Source organism: Rhinatrema bivittatum, chromosome 4 (genome assembly GCF_901001135.1).
Source record: "Rhinatrema bivittatum chromosome 4, aRhiBiv1.1, whole genome shotgun sequence".
NCBI classification, from domain to species: domain Eukaryota; kingdom Metazoa; phylum Chordata; class Amphibia; order Gymnophiona; family Rhinatrematidae; genus Rhinatrema; species Rhinatrema bivittatum.
In genome coordinates, this window is record NC_042618.1 from 257,444,688 (window position 1) to 257,465,289 (window position 20,602).

The 20,602-nt window shown below is 49.2% G+C and overlaps 1 protein-coding gene across 1 annotated transcript in view; it reads right to left on the bottom strand.

The window, feature by feature from the left end:
* The window catches only part of SMC1B (structural maintenance of chromosomes 1B), a 941,781-nt gene that overhangs the window by 647,935 nt on the left and 273,244 nt on the right, over positions 1-20,602 (bottom strand).

The following is a 20,602-nucleotide window of genomic DNA, read 5'->3' on the forward strand; positions in this document are numbered from 1 at the left end:
ACACCTGTTACATCAGGTAAGCAACATTTGCTTTCTCACAGGACAAGCAGGATGGTTGTCCTCACAAATAGGTGAGTACCGAGCTGAGGATGTCCCGACTTGCACCAAATGTACCCAACGGTGTGCAGCAGGCACAACAACTGAGGAGAAATTTGGGAAAGGGCATCCGCACCCTACCGGGTAGGTGGAAGGGTGTTGGTACATCAGGTTGGAAAAAGGTTACGCAAGACAGATTGGCCGAAGATGGAGTCCTGTCTTCCAGCCTTGTCCAAACAATAGTGGGCTGCAAAGGTATGGAGAGAACTCCAGGTTGCAGCTTTACAGATGTCAGGAAGCGGCACCGATCGAAGGTGTGCCACTGACGTCACCATGGCCCTCACAGAGTGTGCTTTAACACGGTCTTGAAAAGGAATGCCAGCTTGCTCATAGCAAAAAGAAATGCAGTCCGCTAACCAGGAAGAAAGAGCCTGCTTACCCACAGGTTGTCCCAACTTGTTAGGATGGAAAGAGACGAATAATTGAGTGCTCTTCCTGTGAGAAACTGTACGGTCTAGGTAAAAAGCTAGAGCCCGTTTACAGTCAAGGGTATGCAGGATCTGCTCTCCAGAGTTGGAGTGGGGCCTGGGAAAAAAGATAGGTAGTATTATGGATTGATTGATATGAAACTCAGAAACTACCTTAGGTAAGAATTTAGGGTGAGTGCGGAGTACCGCCCGGTCCTGCAGGAGCTTAGTGTAAGGCGGATAGGTAACTAGGGCCTGTAATTCACTAACCCTGCGAGCTGAAGTAACAGTCAAAAGGAATAACACTTTCCAAGTGAGATATTTCAAGTCACAGGAGTGCAGAGGTTCGAAAGGAGGTTTCATTAGACGACCAAGAACCAGGTTAAGGTCCCAGGATGGGGCCGGAGGACGCAAGGGTGGCTTTAGATGGAGTAAGCCCTTAAGAAAGCGTGTTACTAGGGGTTGTACTGAAATAGGATTACCCCCAATACCCTTATGGAAGGCGGCTACCGCACTGACATGCATTCTGATAGAAGAGGTTTTAAGACCTGATTCAGAGAGATGCCATAAATAGTCCAAGAATTTGGAGATTGGACAGGAAAGGGGATCAAGGGACTGAGAAGTGCACCATGATGTGTACCTTTTCCATTTGTATGAGTAAGACTTTCTTGTGGAAGGCTTTCGTGAAGCTATCAGGACACGAGAAACGGAATCTGAAAGGTTAAATGGTTGAAGGACTAACCTTTCAACATCCATGCCGTCAGGGACAAGGCTTGGAGGTTGGGATGGAGGAGGCATCCGTCGTTTTGAGTGAGCAGATGCGGGTCCTGTCCCAGAGGAATGTGCCTGCGGATGGAGAGATCCTGGAGTATTGGAAACCATACTTGGCGTGGCCAGTAAGGTGCTATCAGGATCATGGTTCCTCCGTCCTGGCGTAGCTTCACGAGAGTCTTTGACACAAGAGGGAGTGGAGGGAATGCATAGAGCAGACCGGTTGTCCACTTGAGGGAGAATGCATCTCTCGGCCGAGAGTGCTGGCTCCGAATGAGAGAGCAGTAATCGTCCACTTTGTGGTTCTGAGGGGACGCAAAGAGGTCTATGCGGGGAGAACCCCACTTGTGAAACAGAGAGGTCGCTACCAGAGGATCGAGTGACCACTCGTGTGGTTGGAAGACACGGCTCAGCTGGTCTGCCAATACATTGTCTACTCCCGGCAGGTAAGTGGCCCTGAGGTACATGGAGTGGGAGAGGGCTTCCGTCCAGATCTGCGCAGCTTCCTGACACAGAAGGAAGGAGCCTGTGCCTCCCTGCTTGTTTATGTACCACATGGCCACTTGGTTGTCCGTCTGGATTAAGATTATCTGATGAAATAGATGATCTTTGAAAGTTCAGCGCGCATAGCGGATTGCTCGAAGTTCCAGGAAATTGATCTGGTGTTCGGCTTCCTCTTTGGACCATAACCCTTGGGTTTGGAAGTCGTCCACATGGGCTCCCCAACCGATGTGAGAAGCGTCGGTGGTTAGGATTACTTGCGGATCCGGTGGAAGAAAAGGTAAGCCCTGAAGGAGGTTGACCTGAGTCGTCCACCAGGTTAAGGATAGGCGCAGCGCTTGTGTGACTGTGACTATGGAGGACAGAGGCTGAAAAGCTTGAATCCATTGGTGTCGTAGAGTCCATTGTGTTACTCTCATGGCTAGTCGGGTCATGGGAGTGACTTGAACCGAGGATGCCATGTGTCCTAGGAGAATGAGGAACTGGCGAGCCGTGGCAGTGTTCTGAGACTGGAGCTGGCGAGCCAGGGATATTAGGGTGTGGACCCTCTGAAGAGGAAGGTAAGCCTTTGCCTGTAAGGTGTCCAAGTCTGCCCCAATGAAGGATAAGGTTTGAGACGGGACTAAGCAAGATTTCTCGTAATTGACAAGAAACCCTAAGGAAAGGAGTGTTTGAATTGTTAATTTTAGGGAGGATTGAGCTATCTGTTGGGTGGAGGCCCTGATTAGCCAATCGTCCAGGTAGGGGTAGACGTGGACACCTTCCTTCCTTAGGAATGCTGCTACCACTACGAGACATTTGGTAAAGACCCGTGGGGCAGAAGCCAGACCGAAAGGTAGGACACGGTATTGATAATGGTCGTGGCCTACTAGAAACAGCAGATATTTGCGATGGGATTGTGTGATCGCAATGTGGGTATAAGCGTCCTTGAGGTCGAGAGAGCACAGCCAATCCCCTCTTTGTAGCAGAGGGAGCAGCGCGCCTAGGGTTACCATTTTGAACTTCTCTTTTTGAAGGTATTTGTTGAGGGCTCGAAGGTCCAAAATGGGACGTTATCCCCCTGATTTCTTTGGTATTAGGAAGTATCTGGAATAGAATCCCTTGCCTCGTTGAGAGGGAGGAACGGGTTCTATAGCATTTGATTGCAGAAGAAGAGATACTTCCTGTTGTAATTGAGCCAAATGGGTGGATAGACTCCACGCTTGAAGAGGCGGGGAGTCTGCCGGAAGAGTTATGAAGTTGAGGTGGTAACCCTGTGCGATAATTGTTAGCACCCACTGATCTGAGGTGATCTGCAACCAAGGTTGTACAAAATGGTACAGTCGACCTCCTACAGGGATGTCTGGAAGAGGGGTTTGGCATGTGTTCCCTACAGGGGAGTCAAAGGCCAGCCGCAGGCCCAGGAGGAGGGGCTACAGTAGGCCTTTGTTTCCTAGGCTGACGCGGCTGAGGCCTAGTAGAGGATCGAGCTGGACGAGGCCTGGCCGATGGAGGGTAGTAACGGCGCGGCCGAAAGAACGACTTCTTAGAGTCCTTCTTAAGTGGTTGTTTGGAGGAAACCTCAGACGGAACAGAAGAAAGTTGTTTTAACGTCTCGTGGTGATCTTTTAATTCAGCTACAATTTGCTGAATTTGTTCTCCAAACAAATTGTCCCCTAAGCAGGGTAAATCCGCTAAACGATCCTGGACCTCTGGGCGAAGGTTGGATGACTTTAACCAAGCCCAACGTCTGGCCGAAATGGCAGTAGCTGAAACCTTTGTGGAGGCATCGAAAATGTCATAAGCCGTTCTGATCTCGTGCTTCCCTGCTTCAAACCCTTTGTTAAGGGCCTGAAGCTGTGGCTGGTATTGGTCAGGTAATGTGTCAGCAAAATCTTGCATCTGTTTAAGGATGGCTCTGTTATATTGCGTCATGTAGAGTTGATATGAGGCTATGCGAGAAATCAGCATAGCTCCATGGTACACTTTCCGTCCCACACTGTCCAGGAATTTATTGTCCTTGACCGGCGGAGTGGAGGAGTGTGGCTTTAGACGCTTGGCCTTTCTTTGTGCGGACTCAACCACAACAGAGCGATGATCCAGTTGAGGCTTTTGAAAGCCTGGTGCTGACTGGACTAGGTATGTGGAGTCAGCCTTCTTGTTAACTGGTGATACAGATGAAGGAGATTCCCAGTTTTTCTTTAAGAGATCGAGAAACACCTGGTGAATGGGGATGGAAGCAATGATTTTTGGAGCGTCTAAAAATTGAAGCAGTTCCATCATCTGGTGTCTGTCATCGGTCTCAGATTGCAGCTGAAAAGGTACAATTTCGGACATCTCCTTTACAAAATTAATAAAGGAGAGATCCTCTGGAGGAGATCTTTTTCTACTCTCTGTAGGAGAAGGCGGTGATGGTAAATCTGTGTCAGAAGATGTATCATCACCCCAGGTATCATAGGGATCACTTGGGGGTTGAAGCCCCGATGGACCTGGTTGAGGATCCGAAGGCATCGAAGGAAACCTTGGAGGAACCGGTGGTACAATCGGTACTGGGAACGGCATCGAGGGTTTCGGTGCTGCCGATGGAGTCGGTGCCGGTCTTGGAACCGATGGAGCCAAAGGATAAATCGGTGGAGATATACGAGAAGGCACCGATGGGACCACCCCGGAAGGGGGAATCAGGAACGGTGTTTCTCCCGCCGATGAAAATCCAGTCGGAGACGATGGCACTGTCGGTGCTACTGGAATCATCGATGGAAGGGCATGTACAAGTGCCTCCATACGTTGTAGTAGCGGTGCCAGCGCTTCCACCAAAGGTTCGGTGGTCAGTTCCTTCCTTGGTGGCGGAGTCGGTGCCGGGGTCGATGCCGGTGGCGGTGCCGGAATCGGTGCCAGAGACGGTGCCAATGGAGGTTGGAATCTTTGCATCGCTTTCTCGATGGCCTCCTGGACCAGCCGGTCCAGTTCAGCCCGGAGACCAGGGGTAACAATACCCGGCTCGACGGGAGAGGGAGGCTGAGGCAGAGCCGGAGGGACCACCGTAACCGGTGGGATCAGGGCTCCCACACCCCGAGAGGGTGAGGGTTTCCTTGATGCCTGCGAACGAGACGTGGACGGTGCCAAGTCTGATCGAGGCCTCTTAGTCGGTGGTTCGGCCTGTTCAGAGGTCGATGACTGTGGATCCTCGACAGGCCGAGACTTGTGCCGTCGATGGCGATGCTTGTCCTTCCGGTCTCCTCGCCCATCCGGGGAGGGGACAGGAGTAGACGGCCGAGAAGTCATCGATGGTGGACGGTCACCGGAGGGTTGACGATGGTGGTGCAATTTCGACGGTGCCGGTTCCGATGACGTCGATGCTATCGATGGCGTTGGGGTGGGTGCATGGAAGAGGAGCCCCATCTTCTCCATCCTGGCCTTGCGACCCTTAGGTGTCATTAGGGCACATTTGGTGCAAGTCAGGACATCATGCTCACTACCCAAACACAAAACACAAACCCTATGGGGGTCTGTGATTGACATAGTCCGGGTACAATCCGGACATTGACGGAATCCCGTCGCCATGGCTTAAGGCCAAATTTAGTCGCGGGCTCGGTAAGTGCCAACAGGCCTCGAGGGCCAAATTCGACGGTAGTCGAGGAAAAAAGGCAAAAAACTTACCGGTTTCCGCGAAGGTGACAAAAATTTGTCGAAGGGAGACCCCTGAGGGGCAAATTTTCTTCGGAAAGAAAAGTACCAAATTCCTGTCAGGAACGTGGTAAGGGAGCTCCTTTCACCGCGTGGCAACTGCTGCGCGGAAAAAAGAAGACTGAAGGGAGACCCCTGCTGGCTGCAGGGTCAGTGCCTTGCTGGGCATGCCCAGTAGGGGCCAGTCAAAGTTCTGTTTAAACTTTGACAGAAGTTTTCCGTGGTGGGCTCCATCCTCGATGTCACCCATTTGTGAGGACAACCATCCTGCTTGTCCTGTGAGAACTATATATACATCTAAAAGGCTTGTGTTGGTCAGTCAACCACACTGTCATGTGTCTGTGGCCACAAGGTGGCGCCTGAAACAGTGGACGGTGCACTATTCAAAGACAATATGTTCTGTCTGCAAAGCCCTGTTGCAAACAGACAGGCAGACACATGCACACACACTCATAGTTACACAAAGGCTCCCCTCAAACACACCTACAGGCACAGACATTGTTATAGACCAGACATCCCAAAATATGCCAGGTAATGTTCACTAATGTGCTCTGACTGTGAAGCCCTGTCTCTCATGCTCCTCATACATAGGGACATGCAGGCATATACATACACATTTAGGTATGTACAAGTGCACGCACACACAGCAAGCGCAAGCAGACACTCACACAGGCTTCCCCCAAACACACAGACCTTATTATCTACAGCCGAAGAAACACGCAGACTCTTATAGATTAGACTACCTGAGCAACACCCGACATTTTTCACTAGTGATTAAATAAAGCAATTTTACTTACCATAAAGGGTGTTCTCTATAGACAGGCTAAATTAGCCATGATATGTGGGGGTGATGTCTCCAATGACACCAAAATGGGTCCTTTTCTCTAAGCTCATAAAGCTTTTGCTCTACTGGGCATGTGTGGAAATTTCCACTCAGGTGATGCCAAGAGAGCGCTCTCAGTCAATTTTAGAGCTCACTTTAGCTAAGTAGAGCCAATTCTCCAGAGAGGCAAATGGGTATTTAGCATGGCTAATTCATCAGGACTGAATTAAAAATAACACAAGGGGTATCCCAAGCTGAGAGTTGCAGTGGCGCATTTATTGAATAAGCAACCCAGCCTCAACGAGGAGATTGACTACTGAATGAATAGGCTAGGCAAAACTGCTTGTCCAAAATTACAGTTACTTTTTAATAAACTGTCCAGACAGTAATGGGGCATGAAAGTGTGCAGATGTCTTTGATTGGTATTCCTCTCAGATGAGCCACTGATATAGCCAGGGCTCTCACCTGATAAGCCTTGACAGACTCTGTGATCTGGATGCCTACTAATGTTTAACTATGTACAATATAATCTGCTAATTGAACAATGTTCATTTGGCCACTGCCATGCCTAGTTGGTTAGGATCATAAGAGACAAATAGCTATGAGGCCTGACAAAGTGGCTGAGTTCCTTTCCTGTAGAAAGTCAAGGCTCATTTACAATCTAAGGAATGAAGGGCCGTTTCACCTTCACGTGTATGAGGTCTTGGAAAGAACACAGATATAAGGATGGTTTGACAGGGAAAGCCGATACTATTTTGCTAGAAACGTTTGGGTGCATGCAGAGCACTACCCTATTTAGGCAAGAAATGCATATAAGGAGTGTAATGAACTAAAGCCTGTAGCTCACCAACTCTTCTGGCTGATTTGACTGCGACTAGGGATACTTTCCATATTGGAAATTTGAGAGAAACCAACTCCCATGCTTCAAAAACTGGCTTCATTAGTTGTTGCAGAACCATATTCAGGTCCCATGGAACAGAAGGTGTGACAAGTTTAATATGCCTAAGCCTTTCATGAACTTAGATACCAAGGGATGAGCAGATATTGTCCTACACTCAATATGAAAATGGTATGCCACTATGGTGGCTGAGATATACTCTCACTGATGATATACCGAGACCTGAGGAAGACAGAGAGAGCAAGTACTTAATTAGGTCTTTTCGTTTGCATGTAAATGGGTCCAAGGAAGTGTGTAAACAACAAGATAACAACAGTTTCCATTTAAATCCATAAGCTCTGCTTATGGCTTTCCCAGCACACATTACTATATCCTCAAATTCTCTGACAAGTAAAACTGCACAATTAGCCAACATTCAACATCCATGCTGTCAGGTTGAAAGAAGAAAGTTTTGGATAATATAATGTCCTTCCTCTTGAATTAGTAAGGATGGATCTGCCCAGAGATGAATCAGAAGGGTGCTAGACAACTGTACCAGGTACAAAAAAACAAAGGTATCTGAGCCACTCTGGAGCAATAAGAATCAGATTGGCTTGGTCCTTGAGTACTTTTTCCTTCATCCTGGTGATCAATGGAATCAGAGGAAAAATGTACATGAGATCTGCATGCCAAATGAGCAGAAAAGCATCCTGAGCGGATCTGAGCTTACTGGGAAGACAGGACCAAATCTTTCTACTGTCCTGTTTCCCTCTGTTGCAAAGGGGCTGATTGTTGGAAGTCCTTATTGACTGAACAACTTGTTAGCAGTTGATTCTTGTAGGAACCATTCTTGTGGGTGAAAGACTGTTGAGGCGATCAGCTAACGTGTTGGAAATCTCTGAAAGTTATAGTATGATGCCTGCAGGACAGCTTAATGTTTGCATGCCCATTCCTTTCCACAGGTCATTGACTCCATGCCACTTTGATTGTTCACTACAAATATGGCTATCTGGTTGTCAGTTTGAGAAGCAACACTATTCCATCTGGAGAAATTATGTTAAAAATTGTTAAAGCCTGATTGCTTATAGCTCCAGAAGGTTGAACTGAATTTCTCATTCTATTAACGACCAAGCCCCTTAAGATTGGAAGCAGTCTGTGTGGGTTCCCCATCCTTTTGTGAAGGCATCTGCTGCCAAGGCTACTTGGTGAAAAAGCAAACCAAGTGGTACTCCTTCTTGAAGAATGAAGGGTTGTAGCTATCAGAGAAACTCCTAGTTCCTGCGAGACATCCAATGAGAAACTGGCATGTCACCCCCAAGCAACACAGAATGTGAGAGAAGAAAATCAATCAGCTGAAAAGGTGAATAAGAACAAAATATGGGAGTAATATAGGAAAACTAAAACCATAAATGTTCATAGTCTAGGCAATAAAATCCCAGACCTGCAGGCTCTAATGGTGGAAGCAGACTAGGACATTGTTGCTGTAACAGACATGGTTCACTGAGCATCATGATTAGGACAAGGCTATCCTAGGCTATAACTTAAGGAAAAACAGAGGACAGAAAACAGGGAGGAGTGGCTCTATGTCAAAAACCAATATCCAAGTAAATGAAATTCAAGGGACATGGGGAAGGAAAGCAGCATTATGGGTTGTCCTAAACAAAAGAAGCTAGTGCTTCCATTTACCTCAGCGTGGTCTACAGGCTTCCAAATTCAGACAGAAGAACTGGACAGAGATCTGGTTGAAGGCATCCAAAAGATAGAAATGAAGAGAGAAGTGCTGCTCATTGGAAATTTTAATTTGCCAGATGTGGTTTGGAGTATCCCTTCTGCAGAATCCACAAGGAATAGAGAGATAGTTGATGCCCTTCAAGGGGCTCTGCTCTAACAAATGGTAATAGAAACCAGGAGGGTGTTACGCGTGCCGTCTGCGGCAGACACACGGCACGGCCCCCTCATCTTTCTACTGTAAGTCCAGCCACTGGTTCCTCCTTGCTGGTGGCGGTGGGCCGTCAGCTTCGTCCTCGGGCCTCCCCTGGTGCCTGCGGCTCTGCCAGTCCCGGCGTTCCCTGTCTTGCTTCCACTTCTCATCGGGCCTCTCCGCATGGCCCACGGAGACGCTGCTACTCGCGCTGCGCCCCTCCCTAGGCGCGCGCGCATCATTGACTCTTAAGTAGGGACCGCAGCGGGAACCTAGCCGCAGCCCCGGTTGATGACGTCAACCTAATCTCAGTATTTAAGCTAAGGTTCCACTCCCTAGCGTTGCCTTTGCAACAGGTCCCCTCGCTGGTAGAGTACTTGTTGCTTCTAGAGATTCGTCTCAACCCTGCGTTCCTGTTTCTCGTTGTTCTTGGTTCCTGTCTCTTCGTTCCTACCCTGTTTATGCTTTGGATTGACTACACGGACTTTAACCTCGCTTTGCCCGACTACGCTACTGCCTATCTCCAGACCCAGACCTCCGCTTCGCCTGACTACGTTACTGCCTATCTCCAGACCCAGACCTCTGCTTCGTCCGAACTAGAACTTTGCTTTTCCTGACTCTGCTATTAACTATCTCCGTGATCAGACCTCAGCTTTGCTTGACTACGATATTGACTATCTCCATGATCAGACCTCAGCCTTGCTTGCCACTGCCTTAGGATCGCTGACTCAAGCCTACCATTGGACACCTCTTCTGCTTACTCCCTGGACGTGGTTTCTTCAGGCTTCGGCCTACCTTTGCTCGAGTACCCACTGTCTACCTTCGTTGCACTGGCACCCGAGTTTCCAGGACATTAACTAGTCCAGAGTAAGACTGTACCATCTCTCACCTGCTGTCTCTGGGCTGAACCTCCTCCTATTGCAACTATATACAGAGGCCCACCTAAGTCCTGCTGGCCCTGGCACCCAAAGGCTCAACCCACGAGGAACGAGGGCTGGTATAGGGCTGTGTTTTGATGGACCTTCGATAACCCTGGGCAGCTTGCCTTGGCAAGCACCAGTTTATTGGATCTTCGTCAAGGTCAAAGAAGTCTCTTCGACTATACCATCGAGTTTCGGACTTTGGCTTCCAAGTTCGCCTGGCAGGAAGACTGCCTACAAGCTATCTACCTAATGGATTTTCCTCACAGCTGAAGGATGAGCTGGCTGCAAGGGAGCTCCCTTCCTCTCTCTCGGACCTTACAGACCTGACAGGCCGAATCGATCACCGTCTCCAAGAGCGTCACCGGGAGTCGGATGCCCAAGAAGCCCTCTCAGGTTCAATCCCGTTCACCACCAACCACCAGCCCAGCCCCGAGCAGGGTCACTACTGTGGCTAAGATAGAAGAGGCCATGCAGTCGGGTTGTGGGCAGCTGACACCGGAAGAGCGCCTCCGGCGGAGACAAACCGGTCTGATTGTGGAGCACCTGGCCACCATCTACAGACCTGTCCTGTCCGTCCGGGAAACTTCCCGGCCTGAGTTCAGTAGGGGTCCTGAACTTGGGCACAATTTCTCCGGCCCCTCACTTATCTGTACCGGTTACCTTGATCCCGGTCCTTTGCAGTTCTTGCTCTGGTGGATTCCAGAAGAGGAGGTAATTTCATTCTCAAGGATCTTGTCCAGCTCCTGGGTATAAAAACCCACTCGCAACAGACCTCCTTGTGAATCGCATCTATTTATGGAGAGCCTTTACCTGGCCAAATCTTCCTTACCACGGAACCTGTCCAATTGCGCACTGGCGCTCTACATACAGAAGAACTTGAACTGTTAGTGTTGGAGAAATCCATTCAACCGGTAGTTCTCGGACTCCCCTGGCTACAGAAGCACTCTCCCCAACTTAACTGGGGTTCATTGCAACTAGTGGAGTGGGGTCCTGCCTGCCACCAGTCCTGTCTTCAGAAAGTAGTACCGCCCTCTGTGGTTCCTTTGGCTACCACTTCTTCTGGTATACCCGGCTCCTTATGCAGATTTCAAAGATGTGTTTTCCAAGCAAAATGCAGACCTTCTTCTGCCTCCTCGGAGGTTTGATTGCCCTATTGACCTTCCTGGAACCATGCCTCCCCAAGGACACACTTACCCTCTTGTCTCTACCTGAGACAAAGGCTATGACAGAGTACATCCAAGAAAACCTTGCGAAGGGATTCATCCGCCCCTCAACTTCTCCTGCTGGGGTGGGATTCTTTTTTGTGACCAAGAAAGATAGGTCACTTAGGCAGTGTATTGACTACCGTGGCTTAAACTCCATTACCCGCAAAGACAAATATCCTCTGCCACTGATCTCAGAATTATTCGATCGTCTACGTGGAGCATCTATGTTCACAAAATTGGACCTATGTGGAGCATAAAACGTGGTACGGATCCGTCCCGATGACATTTGGAAGACTGCCTTTAACACCCGGGACGGGCATTACAAATACCTGGTGATGCCTTTCGGCCTCTGTAACGTGCCCGCAGTTTTCCAACGAATGATGAACGAAATTTTCAGAGATTTATCGTACGCCAAGGTTGTGGCCTACCTGGACGATATCCTTGTCTTTTCTAAAGACCTGGCCACACACCACACTGTCGTCTGTACCATCCTCCAACGCCTTCGCGAGAATCATCTATTTGCAAAATTGGACAAATGCTTATTCAAGAAATCCAGCCTGCCTTTCCTCAGATATATTATCTCCGAACGAGGATTTTCTATGGACCCTGCTAAGTTGAAGGGAATCCAGGATTGGCCGCAACCCGTGGGTCTTAAAGCCCTCCAGCACTTCCTGGGGTTTCTAAATTACTATCGCCATTTCATCCCACATTATTCCACTTTGGATGCCCCTTTGACAGCCCTAACTCATAAGGGCCAAGATACTCGAAATTGGACTCCGGAAGCTGTCGCACCCTTTCACCGCCTTAAAGAAGCCTACATCACCCAGACCCAAACCGTCCATTTCTAGTGGAAGTGGACGCCTCCGCCATTGGAGCTGGGGCGGTCCTGAGTCAACGCACTGCTTCCAGTACCACAGTCCCCTGCTCCTTCTACTCCTGCAAATTTTCATCTGCAGAGCAGAACTACAGTATAGGAGATCATGAGTTACTTGCCATAAAATTGGCTCTCGAAGAATGGCACCCATGGCTAGAGGGTGCGTAACATAAGTTCATCGTGTTCACCGATAATACGATCTTGGAACATCTGAACCATATCCAACGTCTCAATGCCCATCAAGCCCAATGGGCTCTGCTTTTTTCCAGGTTCAATTTTGAGCTTCGTTACTGTCCAGCTGATAAAAACCTCCGTGCTGATGCCCTATCCCGCTCTTTCGAGCCTGAAGACATTCTGGAAGAACCCAGCCATATTATAGACCCAGCTTGTATCTGTCTGTCAGCTACTCACCCAGTCCCTGCTGGGAAGACTGCTGTGCCCCGACGACTCAGAGAAAGAGTCCTCCGCTGGGCGCATGATTCTAAGTTTGCCGGTCACCCAGGGTGAGCATGAACCTTGGCTCTGCTCCAGCGGTTCTTCTGGTGGCCTACTATGGTCTCTGATGCTAAAGCATACGTCAAATCCTGTAACACTTGTGCACAGCAAAAACCCCCGGTTGGTCGACCTTGGGGTCTCCTGCAACCACTTCCAGCTCCTGAGAAACCGTGGACCCACCTGTCTACGGATTTCATCGTGGATTTGCCTACATCTAAGGATCATACCGTTATATGGGTAACCATGGACCGATTTTCAAAAATGGCCCATTTCGTCCCTCTACCGGGCCTACCATCTGCTCCAGAATTGGCACGCCTATTTTTCCACCACATTTTCAGACTGCATGGCCTACCCAAGGACATTGTCTCTGATAGAGGTCAACAGTTCGTTGCCAGCTACTGGCGCGCTATTTGCCGAAAATTCGGTATTAATATCAGTTTAACAACTGCTTATCACCCTCAAGCCAACTGACAAGCCAAGCGAATGAATCGCTCTTTGAAGGCCTTCCTGCGCACCTACATCAACGACCGCCAAGACAATTGGTCCGAACTTTTATCTTGGGCAGAGTTTTCTCACAACTCCCACATCACTACTGCCACAGGCACGTCACCATTCTCTATCGTCTATGGAAAACAACCATGACCACCATTGCCCATACCTTTGTCAGTACCGTCACCTGCAGCGCAGGCTACTGCGAATGCCCTCAAGTCTTTATGGGAGCAGACGAATCTTCGCTGACGTCAAGCCCCTTCCCGGGCCAAGAGAACTGCTGACAGTCACTGATGCTCGGCTCCTGAATTCCTTCCTGGCCAGAAAGTCTGGTTAAGTACTCGGTACATCCAACTCAGAATATCTTCTCAAAAGTTCACTCCAAGGTATATTGGACCTTTTACGGTCACCCAACGCATTGGACCAGTTACATACCAGCCTCGGCTGCCTCCTACGCTGGGAATACATAATACGTTTCACGTATCTCTCTTAAAACCTGTAGTCCCGACCTGGCCTGCCCGAAAGGCTCCTGAACCACCTCCACTCGTGGCTGAAACTGATACGACGTACAAGGTACATGAAGTCCTCTACGTCCGCCGTAGGGGCCGCCGGTGGGAATACCTCCTTTCTTGGGAGGGTTATGGACCTGAAGAAAATTCTTGGGAACCAGCTCAGAACATCCTAGACAAAATCCTCCTCCTGAACATTCACCTTGCCCCTCCGGGCAAACCCCGACCTCCAAGATGGGGGCATAAAGGGAGCTACTGTTACGTGTGCCATCTGTGGCAGACCCGCAGCACAGCCCCCTCACCTTTCTACTGTAACTCCAGCCACTGGTTCCTCCTTGCTGGCGGCGGTGGGCTGTCAGTTTCGTCCTCGGACCTCCCCCGGTGCCTCCAGCTCTGCCACAGTCCACGGCGTTCCCAGTCCTGCTTCCACTTCTCATCAGGCACCTCCACGTGGCCTGCGTAGAGACCCTGCTACCCGTGCCACGCCCCTCCCTAGGCGAGCGCGCATCATTGTCTCAAGTAGGGACCGCGGCGGAAACCTAGCCGCGGCCCCAGATGACGACATCAACCTAATCTCAGTATTTAAGCTCAGGCTCCGCTCACTAGCATTGCCTTTACAACAGGTCCCCTCGCTGGTCGAGTACTTGTTGCTTCTAGAGATTTGTCTCAACCCTGAGTTCCTGTTCCTTGTTGTTCCTGTCTCTTCGTTCCTACCCTGCTTATGCTTTGGATTGACTACATGTACTTTAACCTCGCTTCGCCTGACTACGCCTACAGCCTATCTCCAGACCCAGACCTCTGCTTCGTCCGACTACGCATTGCCTATCTCCAAACCTAGAACTTTACTTTGCCTGACTCCGCTATTGACTATCTCCGTGATCAGACTTCAGCTTTGCCTGACTCCCGTATTTGACTATCACCGTGATCAGGCCTCAGCTTTGCTTGACTATGATATTGACTATTTCCGTGATCAGACCTCAGCCTTGCTTGCCACTGCTTTCAGATCGCTGCCAGCCCTGACTCAAGCCTACCATTGGATGCTTCTTCTGCTTACTCCCTGGATGTGGTTTCTTCAGGCTTCGGCCTACCTTTGCCTTCGTTCCATCGGCGCCCAAGTTTCCAGAACATTACCTAGTCCAGAGTAAGACTGTACCATCTCTCACCTGCTGTCTCTGGGCTGAACCTCCTCCTATTGCACCTACATACAGAGGGGGATGATCTTCACTCCTGAGCTGAAAGTCAAAATCCCGCAACAGGACTAGGCTGGGCAGGAGGTTGAGCTTTCTGAGTCCGCGGCTGGCGTGGTGCAGGCTTTTGGAATGGACAGGAAGGACGAGCCCGTGCCGATGGGGGGAGAATATATCCGGGCTTTGTATGCTGTTCGTTTAGCCTCTCATCTAAACGGGCGCTTGGAGGGAGTTGAAAATTCAGCATGAGTGGCCAAGAGCTGACGGAGTGTTTCATTGTGGTCCTTCAGTTGGGCTACCATCTCCTGGATTTTTTCACCAAAGAGGTTATCCCCTATGCAGGGGAGATCAGCCAAACGATCTTGTACCTCCGGGCAGAGATCCGAAGACTTCAGCCAAGCCCAAGCCCAACGCCGAGCGCTGATGCTGGCCGCTGATAATCGGGAGGCTGTATCAAAGACATTATACGCCAATCTGACCTCATGTTTTCCAGCATCAAAGCCTTTTTTTAATCATAGAGTTCAGCTGATCTTGAAGCTGCTCTGGGAGGGACTCACCAAAGTCCTGTAGTTGTTAAAACAGGTTTCGGTTGTACTGTGTCATATATAATTGATACGACGCAATACGTGAGATGAGCATAGCTCCGTGAAACACTCTGCGGCCGAAAGCGTCAAGAAACATCTGCTCCTTCCCAGGTGGTGCTGAGGAATGCGGTTTCGGACGCTTGGCTCTCTTCTGGGCAGATTCCACCATCACCGACTGATGAGCCAATTGTGTCTTCTGGAAGCCCGGGGATGGCTGCACTAGGGAGGAACCGTCCCAGGATGCTCCCAGTTCTGCTGCATCAAATCCTGTAGAATTTCATGGACGGGAACGGACATGATTTCCTTTGGAGGATCCAGGTACTGAAGTACCTCCAGCATTTTATGCCTGGAGTCCTCCTCTGTCTGCAGCGTGAAGGGAATAGTCTCCGCCATCTCCTTGATGAAGCTAATAAAGGGGAGATCTTCTGGTGGAGACTTGCGACTTTCCTCCGGAGGTGATGGCTCCGACGGGACCTCGGTTGAGTCTTGGGAATCAGATGTATCATCTGTCCATGGATCATATGGATGATCCCCTGCATCCATCGGTGGATGCAGGGGAGAAGGTCTTGGCATCGAAGGCATCGGTGCCAGCATCGATGGTCCTGGCCTTGGCATTGATAAATCTAGATCCTGTATCGGTGCCAAATAAAGTGGCACCGATGGCATCGGGGACTTCGCCGGTTTCCTCGGTGCGGGCAGTCCCAAAGGTCTCGGTACGGGCTCTGGCATCGACACGTCCTCTTCCCCCGAAGAGAGTGGGATGGACGTCGATGGAGCCATGGGGATCGGTGATTTCCTCGGTGCTTATCGAGGTGCTGGAATAGCATCGGTGGCATCGGTGCCGGTTCCGGCACGGGCACCAGTGCTGGCTTCGGTGGTCCTTGGACAACCTGGACCACTGCCCTCTTGCACCATCCCGTGCAATTCCTCTCGAAGCGCTGGGGTGGTGAGCCCCAGGTCCAGAGTGGGAGGCATGGCGAGCAACGCCGGAGGGTCCACCGGTCCAAGTGGAGTCTCAGCAGCCACGCCCACCGAAGGCAAGGGACGCCTCAGTGCATCTGGCTTCAAGGACAATTTATGCTCCTCAGCTTGGGTCATCTTCTTTGATTGCTCGAGACTCGATGATGGCGCCACCATTGCTCCAGAAGTCGAAGGCACCAGCCTCCGATGTTTGTGCTGGTGCTTCTCCCGGTGCTCAGCCTTCCCCGACTCCTGCATCGATGACAGGGATGCCCAAGATTGAGACACCGATCGGGGCTCTTCGGCATCGGAGCGATGATGATGCTTCGCCGGGGACGGGGTAGATGGCGTCTGTGGAGACGGACGCTGAAATAAAAGCGTCATTTTTTCCCCAAACGTGCTCGACGGCCTTTCGGGGTCATTTGGACACAATTGGTACACGTCTTCACGTTGTGCGACGGTCCGAGAAATAATACACAGACCAAATGTGTGTCTGTTATTGACATAGTCCTCGGACAGTCAGGGCACCGATGAAAACTCGTCGCCATCGAAAAATTTAGGCCAGTTGCAGTCGGTGCCTATAAGGCCCACAGCGGTCCCCACCGGGAACCGACCGAAAAACGGGGCAAACTTACCGTACGGACGCGGCAATCGACGGCGGAGAAGGGAGACCCCTTGGGGGTATAAACTTTTGCAAGTTTTGAAACAAATTTCCTGAGGAGAAAATTCCTGTCAGGAACTGTGAAGAGCTCCAGCTGCACGGAGCTATAGCTGCACGGAGAAAAAGAGACTGAAGGAAGACCCCTGCTGGATGCAGGGTTAGTGCCATGCTGGGCATGCCCAGTAGGTGCCAGTCAAAGTTCCAGAAACTTTGACAAAAGTATTCCATGATTGGGCTCCATCCTGATGAGGTCACCCATATGTGAGGACTACCATCCTGCTTGTCCTGTGAGAAAGATTTATCAGCAGAGCCCAAAACTATTAAAATGCACACTAAGATAGGAAGATATATAAACATATAGAAACAAAATAACTTACCACATAGTGCTGTAAGCTTCTGAATCACGCTGCACACTGATGGTGTGCCTCAATTTGATTACCAACTCCTATCATCTTTTTAAAGAGTAGTGCAAGCATCTAGGTTCCACTTTGGTTAAGGTGAAACCCATCCCATTAGAATAAGCACGCCCTACCCAAAAATGTTCCTCAGTTCCTAACAAACCTAAAGCCTCTGCCCTGCAACATCACCTCAACCATACATTCAGACACTGGAGCTCTATCTGCCTCTGGGGTCCTGCTTTTGGAATGGGGATTATTTCAGAGAATGCAACCCTAGAGATTCTGGATTTCAGATTTAGCCTCCAGAACCTCCCTCATACAATTTTTATGTCATTGATACCCACATGTAACACGATAGTCGCCTCTTCCCCAGCACTCTAAAATCTTCTCTAGATGGCGCGTGAGGTCCGCTATCTTTGCAACATTCATGCATGTCACTATGCAATCCTCACACCCACCAGCATGACTACGATATCCTGCACAGAGCAACAATTACCCTAAGAAGAAAAAAAAAAATATATATATATATATAATTAAGAAACCAACACAAGATTGCTAGGTAGACTAGAGAAACCACTTGGGTCTTTTCCTGCTGACACTTATTATGTTTGGTCTGTCTTGATGAAAGTTTTAAGTATTTATAAGTTATATTGTTTGCTTTGTCTCTTATCAGATCTTTTACTTTTTATAAATTAATGAATTTTTCAGCACTGCAGGGTTTTTGTTTTGTTTTTATAATATTCCAGCCTCAGGCGTTTTATTATTTAGATTAGGGATCACTAAATAAATTACTACTTACCTAATAATTTCCTTTTCTTTAGGACAGTCAGTTGAATCCAGAACAAGTGGGTTATGCACCTCTGCCAGCAGATAGAGACGGAGCAAACTGACATCACAGTATATATATACCCCTGCAGTGACATCAGCCTGCCAGTATTTTCTTCAACAGCAACTGTGGACAGACTAGCAAAAGGCTTGATTAAAAACAGATAACCATTGCAATACTCAGGCAACAGGCAACACTGAGCTCAGACAGAAATGTAATAACAATAGTCTAGGGACTGGAGTAACAATTACCAGTAATCCCTGTAACACATAGGCACACAGGAGGATTATTATGCAATCATTCGGCAGCCAAAGGAGGGAAGCTGGATTCATCAGACTGTCCTAAAGAAAAGGAAATTATCAGGTAAGGAGTAATTTCTCATTTCTTAGCATCCAGTCAGATGAATCCAGAACAAGTGAGATTACCCAAACTAATCCCGAATAGGGTGGGAGGCTGCCTGCGGTCCAGTCAAAACCGCACATGCAAAGGCAGCATCCTCACGGGCCTGAACATCCAGACAATAATATCTGGAAAAGGTGCGTAAGGAGAACCATGACACACCTCGGCAATTGTCGACAGGAGACAACAGTCTGCCCATGACACTGCCTAAGCCCTAGTGGAATGAGCCGTAACCTGACTAGTTATTGGCTTCCCAGCATCCACATATGTAGCCGAGACTATCTCCTTAATCTAGCAAGCTATTATAGCTCACGAGGCTGACTCTCCCTGCCCTGTACTCTATGAAGGACAAATAGGCGATCCAACTTCCACAAAGGCTCATTAACCTCCAGATACCTGACAATATGCTTCTTGACATTCAAGGGTTGCGACAGACAATACTCCTTTACATCTCTCTCTCTGTCCAGAGATGGCAGGGAGATGGCATGATTCAAGTGAAACTCAATGATCTCCTTCGGTAAAAAGGAAGGAACAATATACAGCTGTACTGCCCCCGGAGTCACCTGGAGAAATGGTTCCCGGCAAGGCAAGGCCTGCTGTTTGGAAACACTATTCGCAGAATAAATTGCAAAAAGAACACCATGTTCAAGGTCAGCAACCACAAGGAAAGAGTACGGAGAAGTCTAAACGTAGGACCTGCCAAAAAATCCAATAATAAATTAAGACTCCATAGGGGCACCGCAAAGGATGAAAATGTTTCACTCCTTTCAGAAAACAGGACACATCAGGATGAGCCGACAAGGATCCACCATTTACCTGACCCCTGAAACAAATGAGAGCTGTTACTTGTACCTTTAGAGGAATTGAGAGCCAAGCCTTTATTCAAGCCATCCTGCAAAATACCAAAATGAGTGGAATCCTGACCAAAGAAGGAAGAGTATATCAATCCTCACACCAGGCCAAGGAAGAGGAAAACTTTCTAGCTCTTAGCAAGGTGGAAATCACTGCCACAACATAACCATGTTTCAGCAAGCAAGCCCTTTCAAGGACCATACCATAAGAAAAAAATTGAGTCAAATCTTCAACAGGTTACTGTGCACTGAAGTCGAAGAGGCGAATCCACCAGAAGCCTCCGCAGATCTGCATACCACAGTCTCCTGGGCCAATGTGAAGTGACCATCAGCACAATCCATCTGTGGTTTTCGATTCTTCGAATCACACTGACCAAAATGGGTCACGGAGAAAAGGCATACAGCAACTGGCCTTCCAGCCACTCCTGCATTAGGGCATCAATCTCCAATGACTTCCTCCTGTGGCTGAAGAAATGCAGAACTTTTGCATTGCACAAAGTTGCCAACAGGTCTAGGAATGGGGGACCCCCAGCAATTACAAATCAGCTGAAATGACTCATCTGACAATCCCCGCTCTCCTGGGTCCAGACTCCCTGCTGAGAAATTTTGCTCTTACTTTGACTCTGCCTGCAATGTGCGAGGCTGAGATCATCTAGAGATGTACCTCTGTCCATTCCATAAGTTGATCTATCTCCTGCAACACTTGTTAACTCTTGGTATCTCCCTGCGGATTGATGTAAGTCACAGTTGTTGCATTGTCTGACATTATTTGGACCGATCAACTCTGCAGCCTGTCACCAACTGTAAACATACCAACTGGACCGCCCCGGCATCCCGCCGATTGATGTTCCAGAGAGACTCTGCACTCCAGCGCCTTTGTGCTGTCAGCTAATGACAGTGAGCTCCCCAACCAAGGAGATTTGCATCCGTTGTCAGTACTAGCCAATCTGGTGGGGTTAGGGAAACTCCCTTCCGTAGATGATCCTGCCTACAGCCACCACTGCAGTTGAGAGGAGACCTCCACTGGCAGGTGGAGCCAAATCGAATAGTCCTGAGACTGCAGATTCCACCAAGACAGCAGGGAGTGCTGAAGTGGATGCATATGTGCCCTCACCGCAGTACCACTTCCAGGATCGCTGCCATTAAGCTAAGTACCTGCAGGTAAGATCATACGGTCGAGCG